The following is an 8666-nucleotide window of genomic DNA, read 5'->3' as shown; positions in this document are numbered from 1 at the left end:
AAGTAGATATGTAGGCTTATGTAATTATATACATAGTGTGGAAATCCAGTTAAACATTCTGGACATGGAATTTCTTTATTTAGAGTCAACTTTAATATAGGGTGTATTTGGAATATTGTAATTGTTTTATTTGTTTATTAGAATCATTTTCCATGGTGCGATACACAGCGAGTGCTCCCTTTCCACCGGGCATATGTCTTTGTGAGAAAAAAAGAGATCTTGTTGTTAAAAATTTGAATCCCACCCCTGCCTGTATGCCAATAGGTGGTTTGGTGTGTGGTCTGTATTCCTTTTAGGTGGGCTGAATGGGATCATGTGTACTATTTGTAATTCAAATACTTAAGGTTGTGGGTCTGACCTATGTAAATAGGCGGGGTGTAAGGAAAACGTGCAACTGACTTACTTTGCCCTCACCAATTACTCGTTTTTTAAACAAACTTCTGCCTTGCTTGCAGGTTGTTAACAAATGAAGACCTATGTCCGGCCAATGTACACCATGCTGTCTGAACCGTCCATTGCATCCCAAGTCCTTTTGCTGCATCACCAAGCAACCAATCCCACTTCTAGGGACAGGCATGCCTGCCTGCATGATTCTGGTCTTCTACCCAGGTAGTCGTTGGTCACCATGACCAATCTTCGTGACTCCCTGACCACCAGTGTCCAACAAATGTACAGCAAACAGTAGAAAATATGGTCTAGCGATCCAATCTTTGGACTTTATTAGAAACAAACTTCTTAAACCACAACTCGTGAAGTGGTGATACAAAACCGCATACGCGTTTCGAACGCCAACTGCCTTCCTCGCCAACAAATGGCTTCCGAACAGTCTATTACATCCCAAGTCCAAGTACTTGTGCTGCATGAATTCTGGATGCTTTATGTGTGGCGTTATCCTGGCCCCTTTCACTGCTTCCCGCTTGAGTCCTGTAGGCACAAAAACACAGTGCAAATATCCATCGTCACCCATGCCTGCAACTCCTGCCTGAGTAATGCAATTCACTCAACTACTTGTCTATTACATCGTTAACTGATGATTCATTTAGATGCAATAGATATAGTTTATTATATACTTAGCCTTCTTTATGGGCATCATTCCTTTTTATTGGCATCTGATTAAAAAGGGGGCCCTGCTTCACCCCCATAACACTGCAATATTTAAAAAAAAAATCCCTTCACCCAATCTCTAATAACCTCATCTGCCTCTTTTTCCCTTGACAAGGAGCTGCAGCAGCTGCCGGCACCCTTGTTCCTATTTCCCCGAAGCCCTTCCAGATACTTTTGATACCATTGTCCGGAATGTTTTTACTTGCTTTTACCTTCTTCTTTCATCCTGTTTGAACATTTGTTCAGCATCTTCAACATCTTGCCCATCAGCCCTACTATCCTCAACATTAGACCACTCATAATCATCTGACAGATCAGAATCAGACTCACCCACCTGCTGTTGCCATGCCTTCTTCTTCCATTGCTTCACTACAAGTCATATTGTCACCTGTCCTTCCAGTGGTCCTGTAGTGAATTACTTTCTCTGCTGCTCTTCACGATCCAAAAAACTGCTCCTGTAATTACAAACATTATGACAGTACCCTGTGTTGTAAACATTTTGGCAACCCCCATGTTCAGACTATGAGGACCTCCTGGGATCATGCTGCCCTCACCCTCTCAGGAACCCTGCACAAGGGCCCTAGCATTTTGCCCATCATCCTGCCATGTTCCCTCAAATTTTTGCTAGGCTTATACTCATACCTGCCTTGTTTCTACGATGCTAGGACATTTCCAGCCAAACAGCCCTTGTGTTGCATGACTTGTGGGGGCTCCATACGTGGCGATATCCTGGTCCGTTTTGCTGCTTTTTGCAGATTCCTGGAAATATAAAAACCTTCTGCCAGTATTCATTGTCACCCATGCCTGAAGACCGTGACTGGATAACACAACTCACTCAACTACTTGTTTATTGAATCATAGTCCTATGGCCACCTCCAGTTTCACATTGAAATAGCAGGCCCAAATAAAGCCGACTGAACTTCCAGCCTGTGGTGCTTTGAACTTGACGTGCAAGGAACTACAGTAGCCGCCAGCACCCTAGTTCCCACCTCCTCAAGGCCTTGATGTGTCGCAAACTTTTTAGGCAGGGCAACCCTGACTAAAATCCCCCTACACTACTCCACCCCTAATCCCCTCAACCAATTACCTCTACTGCACCCCTAATCCCCTCACACAATTATCTTACACCTAATCTTCAAGTACAAACCTCCATTTTGAACGAAAAAAAAAACCTAGCCTACACTATGCCTATTCCTACCAAACTCTTCATACTTCCCTACCACTGCCCCTTCCTGGGGGCCACATGGCCCACCTTAATAATAATAATAATAATAATCTTTATTTATATAACGCCAACATATTACGCAGCACTTTACAATTTAGAGGGAACATAAACAGACAATATCAGACATTACATAGTGACAAAGCTAGTTTACAATTCAGACAGGAGGATTGAGGACCCTGCTCGCAAGAGCTTACAATCTATGAGGAAATAAGGGAGACACAAAGTGTAAAAGTGTTTGTTCAGTACAATGGTCCAGCCATCTTTTATACACATGGGGTAGTACACACAAGTCTACATTAGCCGGTCACCAGCCAGTATCCGTGTATAACGGACATGAAATTCAGTACGGTGCAAGGAGTGTGAAGGAATCTTTTTCTGAGGACTAATGGGGCCAAGGAAAGGAGTCTGATTAGGGAATGTTATAGGCTTGTCCAAAAAGATTTGTTTTCAGGACACGTTTAAAACTGTGGATATTGGGAATTAATCTGATTGTCTGCGGTAGCGCATTCCAGAGGACGGTGCAGTGCGAGAAAAATCTTGGACAAAAGAGTGGGAGCTTCGGATTATGGAGGATTTTAATCTAAGGTCATTGGCAGAACATAGAGCATCACAACAGTAAACTATTATGGGGTCTCTGAGAGGGTTCATACACATATTCACAAATAGATACAGAGAGTAACTATACTAGAAGTCCTGCCACCCATACCCCTATAATCCTGCAGCTAAACGCTGTGGACCCCAGGGTGACGGGTAGCATGGATAGGTCCGCTTTCTGCCGCTCGCTTTTATTACTTGTAGTAATGACAACCGTTAGGTGAGCAGTGTCTCCCCTGACTGCTAGCAAAGTTTGGGGCTAAGTGTGGAATACTTGGCACAAGTGCCAAGCGCTGTTACACTAAGTAGTAGAGAAGGCTCCTGAACCCTGTACCTTTTCTTCACCACGGCATTACAATATACAGTATTATATAATATAACCCCTCAGCGGTTACACAACATGAAATCAGTGGCTATTAAATGCATAGGCCTAATGGGCAACCATCTTTTAACTTATCAGAGGGCTTTTCCCATTGGACTTTCTCACATAAATCATGGGTGGACATACCATATGTGAGACCCGGGCAGCTGCATTGGGATCCAGCAGGTAAGGGGGTCCACTATCACCCTAAAAGTAGCTAGTAGCATCCTACTGTCAGATTGCATGTAAAGCATTGAGACAATGAATTTCATAGCTCACAATTACTGGAGGATGGAGAGACATAAGGGGATACTCTATGATATGGGAGATGATATATGGTTGGAGAGCTAAGGCTCATATACTGTTCTTTTACAGGGGCCCTCTGGTGTCTATGTACGCCCCCGTTTGGGGCAATATGTTGCAGGTAGGTTGCCCTCCTATCTTTAGCTGCTGTCAGCTCAATACATTTACAAATCAGAAAAATAGAGGACACATCTGGATTGATGTTAAGTGTAGAGATTGACCGGCGGGTACTGTATATAGTAACTAATCATAGACGTATCTCATCATGTGCTGCATGACTTGTGGACCCTCTATATGTGGCGATATCCTGACCCCTTCCACTGCTTTCTGCTTGAGTCTTATAAATATAAAAACATTCTGCCAGCATCCATTGTCACCCATGTCTGCAGATAATGTCTGGATAATGTAACTTACTCAACTCCTTGTCTATGGCATTGCAGTGGTACGGCCGCCTCCAGTTTTGATTTAAAAGAGTAGGCCTAAATTAGGGCTACCGAACTTTCACCAATGGCGCTGTAAGATCAAAGGCACCAATGTGTCCTCTGCAAGTAGTTGCAGCAGCCGCCGGCATCCTGACTCTCACGCTACTTCTCCCCAAGCGCTTGCGAATGCTTGTACCAGGTCTTCATGAGTTGCAAATGTTCTAGGCAAGGAGCCCCTGCCTTAAATCTCGCTACGCTACTCCACCCCTAATCCCCTCAACTAATGGTCTTTGCATCTATCTTCAGGCCAATACCTTTCCCCGTAGACTACTCGGCACTCCCAGACATGTGGACAGCTCCATTTAGAAAAAAAAACAAAAACATTACCTACACTATCCCTATCCCTGCCAACTATCTAAGACTTCCCACTACTACCCCTCTCTTCGTGGGGGCCACATGGCCCTCCTTGTGGTTTCTTATGGGAATTTTGCCCGTTCATGACTTTTTCAGTGCAAAGAGCTACTAGCGGGTACTGTATATAGTAAGTAATGATGGACATACCGCATATAGATTAAATATTGCTTCAGAGAGTCCCCCTGGCAGCAGGCAGCCGATCTTAAGTATTTCTGGAACAAAAAGTTTAAATTGTAAATATATTATGACGTGCGCTTAGTATGGTTCATCATATCAACAAATATATGTTCAGCCTATTGACAACATTGGGGTATTTGTCCCCACAGTCTTGCTTGTCATGTGTCTCTATAGGAACATTCTGGATGACATTAGATTATAGAATTTCTATAGGTTATTTGCTTTAATACTTACATATATACAGTGGATCTTCTAGCATGTCGGCTGTCACTGGTGCCACATATTCAGATGTTATAAATGTCTGTAAAATACAAAATTGGTTTAATGCACATACATAAAATAACCCCATATCTATAATGAATAATAATATATTTACTTTCACACATTTCATTTTCTATCACAGGGCGAGTCCAATGCCCCTCTGCCACACAAATAACACCAGCAGTATAATGGCACACGATAGTTAGAGGACCATGATATAGATTTTGTATCAGGGACCAGGAGCTTACTGTTATTCTCCTATATAAACTTATCCTTAATGGAATACATCTAATTTGTCTATTGTGGAGTCTTTTGGACTGGAGTCGAGAAAGTAGAACATGGGGTATTAGGTTTTTCTGACAGTTCTACAAACCTCAGTATATATATGGCTAACAATAACGAATAGTCACTACTCATCTTCTATATTCCTGTGGCTCCTGCGCTGGTGGTTCTGTTGTCTTTGGTTACTAGACCACAGCGGTCATGTCAGTGTGGACGGCATGTTACTGCTGCAGTTATTATGTTACATCCAGGGCCGACCTTAGGTTTATTGATGTCCTGTGCAGTATCTTCTATGGGCCCCCTCCCACTTATGATGTACCATGTTGTACCCAAATAATGTAATCATATAGTGCCTAAATAACAATTATAACAACTAGGGATTGCATGTTTTTGTGTTTTTTTAGATTTGAGTACAAAGTGCTGGATCGGGAGTACAAGCTGTGGGTGCTCTGTGTATCTATGGTGGTGGTGCCCCCTTCAGTATTGACAAGTAATGCGCCCTGTGTGATCGTGTAGAGATGCAGGAAATAAAATACACTGACCTTGGACTCTCCTACTGAATACGTTAGGCTGAATGTAGAACGTCATGTGATGTGAGGTGGAGGGCTCTGCTTATTCTTTGACTTGCCCTCCTGGGACGTGTGGTTGTCATCAACTCTTATGAGGAATTAATGCTAGGAGTAAGAGGGACAATGTATTAGTACAAATCCCAATCAATGGAAACATTTTTATCTAGAGCAGAGACCTGACCCCAACCAGTGGCGGATTACCAAAGGTGTTAATGGGGTGACTGCCCGGGGCCCAGCGATGGGGCCCCATATGCCCCTGAAATTGGACAAACCATGACGGCGCAGGGAGCCATTGTGTTCCTGCTCTGCCGTATGATTTCGTAGGCCATGGCCTAGTTCAGGCCTGTAGCCTACGAGGCACTGGGAGTATGCTGATGACGTCAGCGGCCCAGCGCGATGACGTCACTAAATTACATCGTATGCGCCAGGCCACTGATTTCATAGGAAGCAGAATGTCTGACCAGGTTCTTTGTCTATTAGGTGAGTATCATTTTTTATTTTTGTGGCGCAAAGGGGGCGCTATTAATAGGGGCATAAAAATACTTAGTGGAGGCTTACAAAAGGGGGCTTCCTTACAGTGGAGGCATACAAAAGAGGTATTCCTACCCAGGGCATAAAAAAGTGTCATTCTAACTGTGAAGGGTATTGATGGATACTGCAGATAGTAACTAATGATAGACGCACCTTGTATAGATGAGATATTGCTTCGGAGAGTCCCCCTGGCAGCAGGCAGCCGATCTTAAGGTGTTCTGGAAAAAAGGATAATTGTGTAGTTTCAAATCTTCAGACAGACTGACGTGTGCTCAGTATAGACCACCCAACAATGAAGGAAATGTACATTAGGGCTCATGTACACAGCAACTTCATGTGGACGGACCTGTATGGTGGCGCACAGACTGCAGTACTGGTAATGTAGACACTCTGTGTGCGCTGTATGCTCCCCCATAAGCCAACGGTGTATTAGGAAATTACCTAAATAACAAGTCCCTTATATATTTCTAGTATCATAATATCTTCTTTATGGAGCATTTCTATAATAATACAGAGTTGCAGTAAAATACATCTGTAACACTTGTGAATTTTGCCGCGCAGCAAATCTGCAGCGTGTGAATTCAGCTTTAAGGAGTACAATATAGTACTCAAATAATGCAATCATACAGTGCCCAAATAACATCGCCAGATAGATATTGTCTGCCACACTGTAATGTAATCCATTATCAAGGGAATGTATCTGCATCCTGAGCAGTGCCCTTTCCTTAGGTTTTTGCACCAACTGAGGGATTAGGTGTGCAGGCCCTGGGTGCTCAAGACATCAATGCCAACAGTGCCCCATTCAGTAGTGAAAGGTAATGCACCCAGTGTAACCGCACAGGTCGCACACCCCTAAGGCCGGCCCTGGTTGACAGGTCTGTAACATTAGAGAATTTGTTCCCACAGTCTTGTCATGTGTCTCTATAGGAACATTCTGGATGACATCAGATTATAGAATTTCTATAGGTTGTTATTTGCTAAAATACTTACATATATACAGTGGATCTTCTAGCATGTCGGCTGTCACCGGTGCCACATATTCAGATGTTATAAATGTCTGTAAAATACATAATGGGTTTAATACATATACATAAAATAACCCCATATCTAAAACTAATAATAATATATTTACTTTCACATATTTCATTTTCTATCACAGGGCGAGTCAGACATTGAACACATTTTGTAATGTTAGTGTAAACCCAGGGAACATAACTATAGGGGTTAGGAGGTTGCAACCAGTCACACAGAGGCCCTGGTGTCCATGACATGCATAAGGGGGTCGCAATCTGGGCAAATCTGCAGTGCCCCCATCTTCTAGCTTGACTGCCCTCGACCGCCAGGTAATGTAAAAATAATCCCTTTACTGCCTTAAACCAGTGAATTTACACTGAACCCTTTCACAGCCTTAGACCACCAGATAAATGTAAAAAAAAACAATATAAAAAGATGACCTAGTGGGTGCGAGTCTACATTGCTTGTTGCCCAGGAGCCCATTTTCCATAAAACCAGTCTCTTCTGTCTGTGGGAGTGTAGATTATATATGGTATATGATAGTTGGTAGAACCTGATATAGATTTGGCATCAAGGCCCAGGAGCTTAAAGTTATATCTCTATATAAACCAGAACTTAAAGGGAAACTATAGAGAAATGTGGAGTTTCTGATTCTCTTTTTCTTTTGTGGTGTCTCTGGACACATATAATGTGGATACATGTAATGAATATACTGGGCATGCACCAAGTTTGCTGACAAAAATAAGTTTAGGTGGCAGCTTAGTCTGGATCCATAGTTGACCTCATCGGATTTCCAGGTTCAAGGTCTTTTCCTAATATATTACAGGTTTGTAGCTTGTCAGTAATAAGAAGTCACTATATTTTGTGAGGGGCATTTTTTTCTATTCTTCCATCTACCACCCCCTGTATTGAAGCGGGGAAATATTAGGCAGAACAACCTTGTTTTCTGAGGGACAATGTGAGATAAATTAAACTGGGTTCCTGGATTTCAGTACCAGAGAAAATATCCATTATTGTTATAAACCATCCAGCCAGTAAATATGTGATACAACGTGTGTGCAGAGATACAAGAAATATTCGGGACTTACCTTGGACTCTCCTACTTTATATGCTGGGCATTAGTTGGGCGCTCTCTATATTCTTTGAGCAGCCCGCCTACACCTGGACCTGAGACCATGATAGAGTTCTTCACTGTGCGGTTCCTCTTTTATTACTCCTGGAAATGTAAGAAGAAATTGACAACTGTGTGCTGCTATTTCCTTTTGTCATTGGCCATGGTCTGATACTATACAATCAGTGCTGATAGTTTCAGAATTTTTAGGGACATGGCCTATAATTGTTGTATGATAAAAATGCATAGAAAAACTGTGATTATTTGTGCCAAAACGCAAAGTTAAACATGGTCAATT

General features: G+C 42.6%; 1 long non-coding RNA gene across 6 annotated transcripts in view; it reads right to left on the bottom strand.

Annotated features, from left to right (window-relative positions):
* Positions 1-679: 679 nt before the first annotated feature.
* Positions 680-8666, bottom strand: part of LOC142719274 (uncharacterized) — a 56734-nt gene continuing 48747 nt past the window's right edge. For 4 of the 6 annotated variants that reach the window (XR_012872717.1, XR_012872714.1, XR_012872713.1 and 1 more), the window contains 8 exons: positions 8346-8473; positions 7234-7300; positions 6397-6461; positions 5686-5817; positions 4835-4901; positions 1747-4635; positions 1439-1559; positions 680-924 (listed from right to left, as the gene is read on the bottom strand). This is a non-coding gene — a long non-coding RNA (uncharacterized LOC142719274). Of the gene's footprint in view, positions 925-1434; positions 1560-1746; positions 4636-4834; positions 4902-5685; positions 5818-6396; positions 6462-7233; positions 7301-8345; positions 8474-8666 lie in introns of all 6 variants that reach the window. The other 2 variants (XR_012872719.1, XR_012872718.1) reach the window with 2 other exon arrangements.

This window comes from Rhinoderma darwinii, unplaced genomic scaffold (genome assembly GCF_050947455.1).
Source record: "Rhinoderma darwinii isolate aRhiDar2 unplaced genomic scaffold, aRhiDar2.hap1 Scaffold_474, whole genome shotgun sequence".
NCBI classification, from domain to species: domain Eukaryota; kingdom Metazoa; phylum Chordata; class Amphibia; order Anura; family Rhinodermatidae; genus Rhinoderma; species Rhinoderma darwinii.
Note: the sequence above shows the minus strand (reverse complement) of the source record. Positions and strands in the feature narration are given on the sequence as shown.